Consider the following 15,287-nt stretch of genomic DNA (forward strand, 5'->3'; position numbering starts at 1 on the left):
TTCACACTTCTCCCTCACACACAACTAGAGAGCTACAACTATGAATAACTTGTTGATTACTCCAAAATTAATTAGCACTAGCACACCAACACTTAACACTGGGTTGTGCTTGGGAAAAGGGAGGTTTATATAGCATGAATGGATGGGAGATGGTTCCTCTTCTCATGGGAGAAGGTCTTACCTCTTGAGGTAGTTCCATCCTAATAGGGGAAAGGAGCCCAAATTGACATCCTCGACTCCATCCGGCCCAACCATTTACCCGACTTCCATTACGAAGCTTCTAGAGCGGGAATATTTGGCTCCTAGTTTAAAAACTTTCCAAAAGAGGATCGACGTTACTGGAACAAGGCTCAGTCACTCTATTCGGCACTAGGGACAGTTTTAATCCCTGCATATCAGCGCGAGGAGGACACTGGTCATTAATGTCAGCCTTGTAAACTGGGAAAAACAGAAGATTTTTGGGAAATGATGCAAAAGGGGATTGTTCTTCTCATGAAGAGGGACACAATGGGAGCTTCTTCATTAAGGGAAAGCATGTCGGGTTCACTCTAGAGGTCCTCTAGGATCAAGGAACGGGGAGTACGAGAACAGTGAAAAAATGATGTGTAACATATGTCAACGCGAGATGTTGTACAGTAGTAACCAACTGTGCCTTATTTATATGATCATTTGTATATGTTGTGTTGTCCACACAACCTTCACAATGAACCAAAACTAATCCAGGTCCTCACTTCCCAAGCCCTTGAAAACAAGCAACTTCATGGTATTCAACATGTTGAATAGCGGCAAAGGTGGTGGCAGTGTGGGTGAAGGTGTATGTTGTGGAGGTGAAGGTGGAAGTGGCGTGGGCGGATGAGGTATTCGCTTAAAACCCTACTTTATCAACTAAATAGCGCTTCGCGATGAGGCTTGTACCGCTGCCTCGTTGTAACTCAAAGGAGGCTCAATCAATGGGATATATTCAGGACCTGCTCTTTCCTGTTTACTAAAGATTCGTCCACTTCGCGTAGATCCAAACATCAAGGCAATGGCATAACCCACTTTTCACACAAGAGCATCTTAATCCAAGTATTCAAAGATCTCAAATACTTACCTCGTGGTCCTTCGAAGAAGCATTGTTATGCTTCACTGTAGCTGACTAAGGTATCGACCAATAATTATGTCACAAATCCTAAAATCAATCGATCAAGTCAGTAATCAACAACACACACGATCTTATCTTCAGAAGCTTCCAACCTCCACACTAGCTCCAGGGTCCACACTATTAGACCAGGGTCCACACTATTAGACCATCAAGCCTCCACCTTCCTTGGTCGTCTTCCAATTTAGCGATCCACTCGTATAGTTCGATCGGGAAGTTGGATAAGAAGATTTCATGTATTTATGTGTACAGATATCTTTCCAACCAATGTTCTTTTGTCAGGCGCAGATTTTTATTTTCTTGCGCTGCGAATTCGTGGATCTTTCTATCCAACCACTTCTCAATTTCTTTCTTTATCGGATTCCAGTGATGCGACATCACACATCTCTTTATGCAGAACCCGATCACGGCAACGGAACCATTTGTTGGCTTAGTGGGTCCTGACCAAGGTTTAGAGTTAGTTGCGCCAAACAAATCCCTACACTACTAGCCCTTTCGGCATCAAGTCGCGGAGCGTGGACTGAAGTATCACTCGAAGTAGTATGGGGGGATGTTGGAACAAAGTTTTTGCACCCAGAGATCAGCGTGATGTCATTTTATGCCCTAAACCTACCTTTGCGCAGATCGATAAGCCTTTATGGATTATCGATGTAACTTTTTTTAGTCAGCCTCTAGACCTCTATGAAGGTCTACGATTGGCTTTTGTAGACCCTGATCAGGTGACTTAACTACTTACGCGCATCATAGATTACTTGTAACCCAATATGTACTCAAATCTGGTAAGTGTTTGATAACTTTAACATACAATGATATAACCTTCGCGTAAATACTTAACATCAATTGTGTCCATATGGCAATATAGATCAACTAAGGTCGCACATCAATACATCATTATTTCATACAACCATTATTCATCACAATATAAAGCGCATTCATACATAACAGAAGTAATGTTAGAAAATTATATATTACAGAGCAATGGAACACATAAAATATTGCAGAAATATAAACACATAAAACACATAAAACAATAGAGACACAGATATACATGGTTCACCCAGTTTGGGTACGTCCACGGAGAAACAACCAGTCCTTCTTTTATTATAGTATCCAGCAAACTGAAGAGATACAACCTACAACAAATCCACTGTAACACCCCCTTCACTCTCAATATCCTCTCTCTTCCTCACTCAGAATACAGATCTACATAGATGCAATACAATTCCCTCATATATAGTGAGGGGTTGCCTTCTAGGGCAAAAAACCCTAAACTAAACATAACTTCTACCATTAGATCATCCACCTAATGAACGACCCAGATTGACTAGAAATTACTAGACTTTTACAAGGCAATTTTACATCTATTTTTAGATTCGGGGGGGACAAGTCCCCCCTGCGTGGAGGGATGTATAGTCTTCCTGGGGTATGCATCCGGCTGAGACATTTGAATACATAAGATAATCAGGCTCCACACCCAACAATCTCCCACTTGGAGACTGATTATAGCAACTCCATCGCTACTTCATTTGCTAGATAATGACTCCACTTTGGACCTGGTTGTTTCTCACCTTCTTCATCATACTTGAAGACCAATTGAAACTGAGCATATTCTCAGTTTCTCCCTGGTTACAACTTTTGTTAGCATATCTGCAGGATTCTGGCTAGTGTGTATCTTTTCCAGCTTCAACTGTCCATCTTCCAATGCTGACCGTATGAAATGGTACTTGAGCTATATTCGTTTAGTCTTGGAATGAAATGCAGAGTTCTTTGCAAGATGTATGGCACTCTGGCTGTCACTATATAACCTGCCCAACTCTTGCTTCTTACCCAATTCATCTAGAAACCTTTGTAACCAAATCATTTCTTTACTAGCCTCTGTAGCAGCAACATACTCTGCTTCTATTGTTGAAAGTGCAACAACACTTTGGATTTTTGAAACCCAATTGACAGTTGTTCCACCTACAATAAATACATATCTTGTAGTGCTCCTCCTGTTATCTCTGTCACCTGCCATATCTGCATCAACATATCCCTGTAGAGCAATGTTTGAACCACCAAAGCATAATGCTTGATTTGTGGTACCTCTCAAATACCTGAGAATCCACTTCACTGCCATCCAATGTTCTTTTCCTGGATTGTTCATGTACCTGCTTACAACTCCCACCGCATGTGCAATACCATTTCTTCCTAAGTCTTGGGACGCGCCTCCTTAATTAATTTGAAATAACTAGCCAAAGGTATACTAACTAGTTTTGCATTCTACATATTAAACCTTTTCAACACCTTTTCTATGTACTCACTTTGAGACAATGTTAATTTGCGATTCTTCCTGTCTCTAGTTATTCTCATACCAAGGATTTGTTTTGCAGCACCCAAATCCTTCATTGCAAATGTGTTTTCCAATTTCCTTTTGAGCACATTTATTTCCTGCATGTTAGAACCTGTAACAAGCATGTCATCCACATACAATAACAACATAATATAGCTGCCATCATTTTGCCTTTTGAGACAAACACAATGATCGGACTGACATCTAGTATAACCTTGTTCAGACATAAACCTGTAAAATTTTAGATACCACTGCCTTGGAGCCTGTTTTAAGCCATACAAGCTCTTCTTCAACCTGCACACTAGTTTCTCCTTCCCTTTTACCTCATATCCTTGTGGTTGCTGCATATATCTCTTCCTCCAAATCCCCATGGAGAAAGGTTGTCTTTACATCTAACTGCTCAAGATGAAAATCTTCAACTGTTACTAGACTTAAAATAGTTCTGATTGAAGTCATTTTAACAACAGGAGAAAATATTTCATCAAAATCAATACCTTTCTTCTGTGCAAACCCCTTCACCACAAGTCTAGCTTTGTACCTCTATTTTCCTCCATCTTCTTCCTTCAGCCTATCAACCCATTTATTCTGCAATGTTGTTTTAGCTGCAGGCAACCTCACTAAGTCCTAAGTCAGGTTATGTGCTAAGGAGTCCATCTCTTCTTTCATGGCTTGCTCCCACTTCTTCCTGGTTTCTACCTGCATTACTTCTTCACAACATTCTGGTTCACCAGAATTAGTCAACAATACATAATATAATGAAGGAGAGTATCGTTCAGGGGGTCTACTTATCCTGGTAGATCTTCTAACACCACTTTCCGGTGTTTGAGGTGCTTGTTGCTATTGTGGTTGTTGTTCTAGCTGTTGATCATTATGATTTTCAGGCACCATCACTTTTCCTGTGATATCATCAAGCACTGTGTATTCTTTGTTTTCTTTTTCTTGTTTATTTTCCTGCAACTGATTCTTATACAAGACCTTTTCATTGAATATTACATCTCTTCTCCTAATGATTTTGTGATTTTCATAATCATATAAGCGATAACCAAAATCATTAACACCATATCCAATAAAGGTACATTTCTTTGATTTTTCCTCAAGATTTGTTCTATTTTCTTTATTAATGTGGACAAAGGCTTCACAACCAAAAGTCTTTAAAAATGAGTAGTTTACCTTTTTACCTGTCCATGCCTCCTCTGGAATACCACCATCCAAGGAACTTGAAGGCCCTCTATTTATTAGATAAACAACAGTATCTACAACATCTGCCCAAAATTGTAAAGGCAATCCTGCATGCAATCTCATGCACCTTGCACGCTCCATGATTGTCCTATTCATCCTTTCTCTCACACCATTTTCTTGTGGTGTTCCTGGAACTGTCTTCTCTCTGCGAATTCCATTCTCTGAACAGTACCTATCAAACTCTTTGCTGCAATATTCACCTCCATTATCTGATCTGAGACACTTCAACCTTTTCCCTGTCTCATTTTCAACCAAAGCTTTCCATTTCTTGAAAGTATCAAATACATCAGATTTATTTCGAATACAATAAATCCATATTTTTTTGGTTGCATCATCAATAAAAGTAACATAATAATGAGAGCCACCAAGAGATGATACCTGAGCAGGTCCCCATACATCAGTATGCAGAAGCTCTATTTTTTCACTCTTCTTTTCTTTCCCAACTCTAAGGAATCTGACTCTCTTTTGTTTTCCATAAACACAATTCCCACAGAATTTTAAATCAACATGCTTCAAACCTAGCAACAAATTTCTTAAGTGAAGAATCTGCATCCCCTTCTCACTCATGTGCCCGAACCTGTGATGCCACAATGCCGTATCTTCTCATGTAGAGGTTAAATCATTAACAGAATTAGAAATACCATTGCATAAATACAATGTACCAACCTTTCCTCCTTTCGCTATTACCAAGGATGCTTTAGTGACCTTCCAAGTTTTATCTGTGAAAGTACTTACGCAACCTTCACCTCCCAACTACCCTATTGAAATCATATTTTTCTTCAGATCTGGAACATGCCTTACCTCCTTCAATAGCCATTGACTTCCATTCTGTTGTTTTATGAACACTGTACCCATTCCAACGATTTTACAGGGTTTATCATCACCCAATCGAACCTGTCCAAAATCTCCTTGAACATAATCATGAAAATGTTTCCTATCAGGTGTGGCATGGAATGAGGCCCCTGAATCTACCACCCAGGCATCAATAATATATTCTAATGAGAGAATCAAAGCATCTTGCAACACGTCACCTATCACATTCGCTTCATGATTAGTTTCTTGTTGCGCGTCTCTTTCTTTTCCCTTCCGAGACTTGCAGTCTTTCTTCAGGTGTCCTTTCTTCCCGCATTTCTAGCACACTATCCCCGATCTGGACTTGGATCTGCCTTTTCATGACTTACTGCAATATCCTAGGCTCTTCCCTCTTTCAATTTTTCTTCCCCTAGTATCTGCAGTCAAAGCATTACTTGATGTCTCACAAGAGTTTTTCCGTCGCATTTCCTCGCTAAGGATTGCACCGACAACATCTTCAAACTTTAAAGTACTAGATCCAGAGACATAGTTACTAATGGCCATAACTAAACCATTCCAACTTTCTGGCAATGAGCACAGAAATAATAGAGCCCTAACTTCATCATCAAAATTTACCCCTAGAGAACTTAACTGACTTGTAACTATATTAAAATCATTTAAATGATCAGCAACAGATCCACCCTCTGACATCTTCATATTAAATAAACGCTTCATAAGAAATACCTTATTTGACGCTAAGGGTTTTTCATATAGTTTGGCTAATGCCAACATTAAACCCTGTGTTGTCATTTCCTTTGAAATATTGAACGCTACCGACGCCGCTAGGCACAGCCGTATTGTTCCAAGTGCCTTTTTGTCGAGAATATCCCATTCTGTGTCTGTCATACTCGTCGGCTTCTTTGTCTTTCCGCTCAATGGTAGGTACAAATCTCTCTGATACAGATAATCTTCCATCTGCATCTTCCACAACTGGTAGTTTTGGCCGTTGAATTTTTCGACCCTAAACCTACCATCTTCCGCCATTGCTCCCACTCGAACTAGGAACCCTTCTCTCCTGTGAGTTTATCAGCCAAATAGACCTTCGGCTCTGATACCAGTTGTTAGAAAATTATATATTACAGAGCAATGGAACACATAAAATATTACAGAAATATAAACACATAAAACGCATAAAATAAGAGAGACACAGATATACATGGTTCACCCAGTTTGGGCTATGTCCACGAAGAAACAACCACTCCTTCTTTTATTATATTATCCAACAAACTGAAGAGATACAACCTACAACAGATCCGCTGTAACACCCTCTTCGCTCTCAATCTCCTCTCTCTTCCTCACTCAAAATACAGATCTACATAGACGCAATACAATTCCCTCATATATAGTGAGGGGTTGCCTTTTAGGGCAAAAAACCCTAAACTAAACATAACTTCTACCGTCAAATCATCCGCCTAATGAACGACCCAGATTGACTAGAAATTACTAGACTTTTACAAGGCAATTTTACATCTATTTTTAGCTTCGGGGGTGCTGCCCCCGAACCCCCGCCAGGGGACCACTGGCCCCCGGACCCCCCTGGGGGGGACAAGTCCCCCCCCCCCCCCCCACATGGAGGGGTGTATAGTCTTCCTGGGGTATACATCCGGCTGAGACATTTGAATACAGAAGATAATCAGGCTCCACACCTAACAAGTAAATAGATAAACACAGGTATTTTTGCAACAATATTATTTATTGATATTCAATTAACGCTTTTAGACTCAAGACTTCCATGCGCACTCAGCTTCAGGGGTCCACGCACTCAGCTATGGACACTACTTAAGCCTCTGCACACACAGCTACAAAGCATTTCTTCCTACTCTTCTACATAACTTAGACTCCTTTCGTCGTACCCATAGACAACTCTACTCTTCTATTATTCTGCCTTAGACTCTCTAAGGCACACCTATTTATACAATCAAATGGTCCGCAAACCATGGGTAGATCTTCAAAATCTGACTCAAGTTACATAAAAGAAGGGTAAAACCCTTTTTGACTCTTTAACTATATACATGCTTCGCGACCACAATTTGCAGAGACTTCACATTTTTTTACATACAACTTGATCTTTTGCCCCAAAATTGACCCAAGGGACCCCATCCCAATAGGCCCCCAACACAAATATTGTGACTCGCCCTCGAGTCACTCTGCTAGCACAGAGATCTTGTTGCAAAGATCACCAGCTCCACTTGTGCAACCGCTACTTCAGCTGCACTCTACATGAATTCCTACTTGATCTGTTCCACCAGCTACTCTGTGGCTGGTCCTGCATTGTCCTGCTTAATCTTCTATTGCATACTCTGCAAGTTCGTCAACTTTTCCTATATGTTGGTCGAGACTATGTAGGCTTTATCCAACCAAGGCCCCAACCTGACCTTAAGGACTGCTTCTTTCTTCTGCGCTGCTTCCACCTATGTAAGCAGCTGCTAAGCCTCTTGCAGCTTGGTAAGGCGTTGTGTTGTAGAAACGGTGTGCGTCGTCGCCCTCACTTCGTCGTATTACTGTTGTAACTTGCAAACCTCTGTATTTAATACCTGTAGGGTGGGATCTTCCTGCAGGGTAGTCACTACTTCCATGGCATGTTCAAACAACGCGGTGCAGTCCACCACCGCGACATCCACCATAACAACATCCCAATAACCCCCAATCTTCGAAAACTTCAACTTCGCTTTTGTGCCAATGTTTACTTACCTAGTTTAGAGTGGCGCGGTCATGTCTAGATTCTCTATCTATGGTCCCTCAACCTCGTGGTGGCCTTCTACTTCTGGGATGTTAATATTTGTTGGATCCTCATCCTCTCCTTCGACAGTCACATTATAGCACTCCAGCACATGGCGCAGCTGGGTGCTAAAATCTGGTTGAATCAATTCTAAAGGATCATGCAATAGTCTGAAGATTACTACCTTAACCTCCTGCAGCGCTTTGTTGATGCTTTCGAACCCATCCTCAAAGCTGAAGGTCATAAAAAATCCTTCCCTTAAGATATCCCACTCCGCGGTGCCGTGGCGGAGCTCCGTTTCTAGGTACCAATTCATAGGAATGATGTCCAAAGTGTGATAGAATATATGCACCCACTCTGACTACAGCTCTGTTCCATAAAACTTAGTCCAATTTGCTAAATGATCGTGTGGATCATTTCTCCCATCATATTTTTCAGTTAGCCGAACTTTTGGGTGACCAAATCGCAATCTCATCATTCTTCTATACTCACGCCATTCGTCAAAATTGTATTTATGCTTACCCCACCATCGTATTGGTGTAGCGCGCAATGCCAAATCCAGTGCTTGGAAGTGATGTTTCTCAGGTACTTCTCATTCAAAGGAATCCAAGAACTTATCTACATCAGTTAAACCATCATAATGAGGTAGATTTCTTACCTCTGATCACAAACAACGCAATGATTTAGTCATCATATTACAGCGCTGCATAAATACTTCGTGAAACCTATTCTACCAATGTTCCAACTCTTCATCTGAATCTGAGGTACATGAGCTATCGCAGTCCCATGCAATTCGTCCATTCGTTGTTGGATTAACCCAGTCTTGGTCTTGTGCTGTTATTTTATAAATTTGATCCAAATCATCATCGCTTGCCTCATAGCCGCGGACCGGTTCAGTATAGTGTGGTCCTTTTGCAGGGTCCAATGGTACTGCAACGCGGAGCGATTTCCTTTCAAATAACATTGTCCTCTTCTTTAAATTGATTACCCCATTCATGTCGATAGCCTAATCGATTCCCAAGAGCGCAGTATATGGATTACTGTCATCAACAATCTCTATCACTTCAAAATAGGCCAGTGCGCTCACACCTTCTATATCTACAGTTACTCCATGAAATTGCCCGATAGGGATAATCTTCTATTGATTTTCCATCCTTAATTGAATCAGAGACCACTGCAGTGTAGGTCTCCCCATTCTTTCTCATGTCTATTTAGGTAAAACATTTGCATCAAACCCCAGATCCAAAATATCTTGGTTCATCTCATAATCTCCTAATTGTGCGGTGAGCCTCATCTCGCGCCCAGTTCTTTCCTTGTGTTTCCCTATTTTTCTAACTGTGTGGTGTCCTTCAGGAACACCTTCCTTACCAACACACTTATTTATCAGTTCTTATAGCCCTTTTACAGCCTTACTATTGCGTAACAACTTCGTACAAGTCTCTAATAAGGTAGTAAGCATGGAAGGGTCAACCTCTTCAGATAGCTTGTCCTGACTCCCTGAGGTAGAGGCCTCAACGAAGCTCTTCTTCACTTCCATGAATGTTTCCTTCGCGTGATCCAAATCAATCCCAACTTCCTTCTCTGGAGCCTTGCGGACCCACCCACTTTCTTGAGGTTGTTTTCCTTTATCGTTACCAGTCATCATTCTGCTTCGCAACATAATATTTACATTGGGATCCTCTTTGCAAGGCACGGCCCTCATCATCTGTAAATTTTGGGTAGGTTGATAAGGCTACGCCTTCTTCTCCTACATCTTAGCTATCAATATAGTCCATTCTTCTATCGCGTGGTCAAACTGAGTACAATATCTGCACGACAGGCGTGTCTGGCTTTTACACTCTAGCTCATAGTGTCCTGGCACTCCGTAATTATAGAAAATAACTTGTCCTCGACCTCTACCAGGTCCTCCTCCTCCTCGGCCTCATTCGCAGCCCTTAAATCCTCTGCGTGCTCCCCAAGCACCCTAATCCAGAGGCCGAGTTTCAACCTGCATTCGATACACAGGCGTTCTTTCCATCATCAATTCATAGCTACAGCAATTACACTCATCGTGGCCCACCGATTTACAGAAATTGCAGAATAATTGTTGCGGCGTTTGTACAAACTTTTGCAGCAAGTGACAATTATTCGTTACATGTTTTCTAGCCACCTCACATATAACGCACCATAGCGCGGACCCTGTACTTGGCCTTGATGGAGCTTCCACCTTAGAGGCATCGACCCTCCTCCATTAATATAATTCGTGAAGACAGGGTAGTGATCTTTATCATGCCCCTAGATTTTACACTTGAGGCACCAAACTTCTTCCCGCACCTCTTTCCAAGGCTCTTTTTCCATTTTCAAGCTCTACAACTCCAAGAAGAGGTTCTACAACTCTGCATGAATTTGTTGAACTCCCAAAGAAGCGTCCTAGATAGGTGTCTCATGTAGTCTCATCGCGATTTCCAGGGCTTCTGCCTAAGTTCTGATCTTTTGCTCGACAAAGCAATCCTTAAGTGGGGCAGGAGCGCGGCTATAACCCAATCGCGGTGCTGGCTATCTATGAGATTCATATTAGCTTTGCAGATCTCGCACTTCAGTCTCTGATCCAGCTCCCAGGGTGTCTCGTCGACCCTCATCGTGATCTCCTTGGACCCCACTATTGATTGGGTTTCAGACTTAGGCCTATTGAATTCCTTGTTCAGAGTAATCTGAGTGTGTGCTAATGATGCCAGCGGATTATCTGTGTGGTACATAATGTACCATGTCAACACACGATCTTGTAGAGTAGTAACCAACTGCACCTTATTTATATAATCATATGTAATCTGTTGTGTTGTCCATGCAACCTTCGCAACGAACCAAAACTGATCCAGGTCCTCACTTCCCAAGCCCTTGAAAACGGGCAACTTCATGGTATTCAACATGTTGAATGGCGACGTAGGTGGTGGCCGTGTGGGTGAAAGTGTATTTTGTGGATCTGAAGGTGAAGGTGGTGTGGGCAGATGAGGTATTCGTGGAAAACCCTGCTTTATCAACTAAATAACACTTCACAGTGAGGCTTGTACCACTCCTTCATCATCACTTTAAGGAGGTTCAATCAATGGGCTATATCCAGGACCTGCTCTTTCCTGATTTCTAAAGATCCGTCCACTTCGCATAGATCTAAACATCAAGGCAATGGAATAACCCGCTTTTCACACAAGAGCATCTTAATCCAAGTATTCAAAGATCTCAAATATTTACCTTGCGGTCCTTTGAAGAAGCATCATTCTACTTCACTGTAGCTAACTGAGGTATCGACCGCAAATTTTGTCACAAACCCTCCAATGAATTGATCAAGCCAGTGATTAGCAGTATGCACGATCTTATCTTCAGAAACTTCCAACCTCTGCACTAGCTCCGGGGTCCACACTATTGGACTGTCAAGCCTCCGCCTTCCTTGCTCGTCTGCCAATTTAGCGATCCAATCGTATAGTTTGATTGGGAAGTTGCAAAAGAATATTTCATGTAATTTTGTGTACAGATATCTGTCCAACCATTATTCTTTTGTCAGGCGCAGATTTCTGTTTTCTTGCGTCACGAATTCGTGGATCTTTCTATCCAACCACTTCTCAATTTCTTTCTTTTTTCAGATTCCAGTGATGCGACATCACACTTCTCTTTATGCAGATCTCGGTCCCGTCAACAGAACAATTTGTTGGCTTAGTGGGTCTTGACCTAGGTTCAAAGTTAGTTGCGCCAAACAAATCCCTACACTACTGGCCCTTTCAGGATCAATCCGTGGAGCGCGGACTGAAGTCTCACCTGAAGCAGTATGGGGGATGCTAGAACCAAGTTTCCGCACCCAGAGATCAGCGTGATGTCGTTTTATGCCCTAAATCTGCTTTCGCGTAGATTGATAAGCCTTTATGGCTTATTGATGTAACTTCCTTTAGTCAGCCTCTAGACCTCCGCAAAGGTCTACGACTGGCTTTTATGGACCCTGAGTAGGTGACATAACTACTTACGCGCATCATAGATTACTTGTAACCCAGTATGTACTCAAATTTGCTTAAGTGTTCAATAACTTTAACATACAATGATATAACCTTCACGTAAATACTTAACATCAATTGTGTTCATATGAAAATATAGATCAAGTAAAGTCACACATCAATACATCATTATTTCATACAACCATTATTCATCACAATATAAAGCGCATTCATACATAACAGAAGTAAAGAGATAAACACAGGTATTTCTATAACAATATTCTTTATTGGTATTCAGTTAATGCTTACAGACTCAAGACTTCCCTGCGCACTTAGTTGCAGGGGTCCGTCAATTCAGCTGTGGACACTACTCTAGGCCTTTGCGCACACAGCTGCAGAGCCTTTCTTCCTACTCTTCTGCGCTAACTTAGACTCCTTTCATCGTACCCATAGACAACTATACTCTTCTAGTATTCCGCCTTAGACTCTCTAAGACACACCTATTTATACAAGCCAATGATCCGTGGACCATGGGTAGATCTTCAAAAGCCACCTCAAGTTACATAAAAGAAGGGTAAAACCATTTTTGACTCTTTAACTATCTACGTGCTCCGTGACAACAATTTGTGGAGAAATTACATTTTTTTACATAAAACATGGGCTTTTGCCCCAAAAATTGGGCTTTCGTCTTGGCGCGGAGACCTTGCTGCGAAGATCCCCCAGCTCCACTTGTGCAACCGCTACTTCAGCTGCGCTCTGCATGGCTACCTGCTTGATCTGTTCTACCAGCTGCTCTATGGCTGGTCCTGCACTGTCCTGCTTAATCTTTTGTTGCGTACTCTACAAGTTCGCCAACTTTTCTTGTATGTTGGTCGAGACTATGTAGGCTTCATCCAACCAAGGCCCCAACCTGGCCTTAAGGACTACCTCTTTCTTTTGCGCTACTTCCACTTGTGTAAGCAGCTGCTTAGCCTCCTGTAGCTTGGCGAGGCGTTGTGTTGTGGCAACGGTGCACACCGTCACCCTCACTTCGTTGTATTTCTGTTGTAGCTCATGCACCTCTATATTTAATACACGCACCACCAAGGCATCCACCATAGCAACATCCCAATAATCCCCAATCTTCACAAACTTCGGCTCTGCTTCTGTGCCAATGTTTAATTGGCTAGTTTTCAGTGGCGCGGTGATGTCTAGATTCTCTATTTGTGGTCCCTCAACCTCGCGGTGGCCTTCTGCTTTTGGGATGTTAATATTTCTTGGATCCTCGTCCTCTCCTTCGGCAGTCACAATATAGCACTCTAGTGCATGCCGCAACTGGGTGCTCCAATCTGGTTGAATCAATTCTAAAGGATTCTGTGGTATTCTGAATATTGTTGTCTTAAACTCCTACAGCGCTTCGTCGATCCTTTCAAACCCATCCTCAAAGTTGAAGGTCATAAAAATCCTTCCCTTAAGATAGCCCACTTCGTGGTGCAGTGGCGGAGCTCTGTTTCCAAGTACCAATTCATAAGAATGATGTCGAAAGTGTGATAGAACATATGCACCCAATCTGGCTGCGGCTTCGTTCCTTAAACCTTAGTGCACTTTTCTAAATGATTGCGCGGATCATTTCTCCCATCATATGTCTCGGTTAGCCGAACTTTTGGGCGACCAAATCGCAATCTCATCATTCTTCTGTACTTGCGCCATTCGTCAGAACTGTCTTTATGGGTACTCCACCATCGTGCAGACGTAGCACACAGCGCCAAATCCAGTGCTTGGAAGCGATGTTTCCTAGGTACTTCTCTTTCAAAGGCGTCCAAGAAATTATCTACATCAGTTAAACCATCATAATAAGGTAGATTTCTTACCTATGATGACACACAACGCAACGACTTAGTCATCATATTGCAGCCCAACATAGATACTTCGTGCAACCTATTCTCCCAATGTTCCAGCTCTTCATCTGAATCTAAGGTACATGAGCTCTCGCAGTCCCATGCAATTCGTCCATCAGCTGTCGGATCAACCTAGTCTTGGTCTTGCGCTGTTATTTTATAGATTTGAACCAAATCATCATCACTTTCCTCATAGTCGTCAACCGGTTCAGTATAGCGTGGTTCTTTTGTAGGGTCTAATGGTACTACAACGCGGAGCGATTTCCTTTCAAATGACATTGTCCGCTTCTTCAAATTGATTAACCCATTCATGTCGATAGCCCAATCAATTCCCATGAGCACGAGATATGGATTTCTATCATCAACAATCTCTATCACTTCAAAATCGGTCAATGCGCTGACACTTTCTATATCTACGGTTACTCCATGCATTCCCCCAATAGGGATAATGTTCTATTGATTTTCCATCCTTAATTGAATCGATGACCACTTCAGCGCGAGTCTCCCCATTCTTTCCCATGTATGTTTAGGCAAAACGAACACATCAGAAACCAGATCCAAAATAACATGGTCCATCTCATAATCTCCTATTTGCGCGGTGAGCCTCATCTCACGCCCTGTTCTTGCCTTGTGTTTGCTTATTTTTTTGACTACGCGGTGTCCTTTAGGAACACCTTCCTTACCAAAACACTTATTTATCAGTTCTTGTAGCCCTTTTACAGCCTTGCTATCGCGTAACAGCTTCATACAAGTCTCCAAGAAGGTAGTAAGCATGGAGGGGTCAACCCCTTCAGATTGCTTGTCCTAACTCCCTCAGATAGAGGCCTCAACGAAGCTCTTCTTCGCTTCCATGAATGTTTCCTTCACATGCTCCATATCAAACCCAACTTCCTTCTCTGGAGCCTTGCAGACCCACCCACTTTCTTTAGGTTGTTTTCCTTTATTATCACCAGTTTCCATTCCGCTTCGCAACACAATATTTACATTGGTATCCTCTTCATGGGGCTTGGCCCTCATCATCTGTAAATTCTGGGTAAGTTGTTGAGGTTACCTCTTCTTCTCCTGCATCTTAGCTATCAATATAGGGCATTCTTCTATCGTGTGGTCAAACTGAGTATAGTATCGGCACGACGAGCGTGTCTGGCTCGTACACTTCCACGCGTAGTATCCTGGA

Source organism: Pinus tabuliformis, chromosome 1_2, assembly GCF_031772625.1.
Source record: "Pinus tabuliformis cultivar Carrire ecotype Pingquan chromosome 1_2, CPIR1, whole genome shotgun sequence".
NCBI lineage: Eukaryota > Viridiplantae > Streptophyta > Pinopsida > Pinales > Pinaceae > Pinus > Pinus tabuliformis.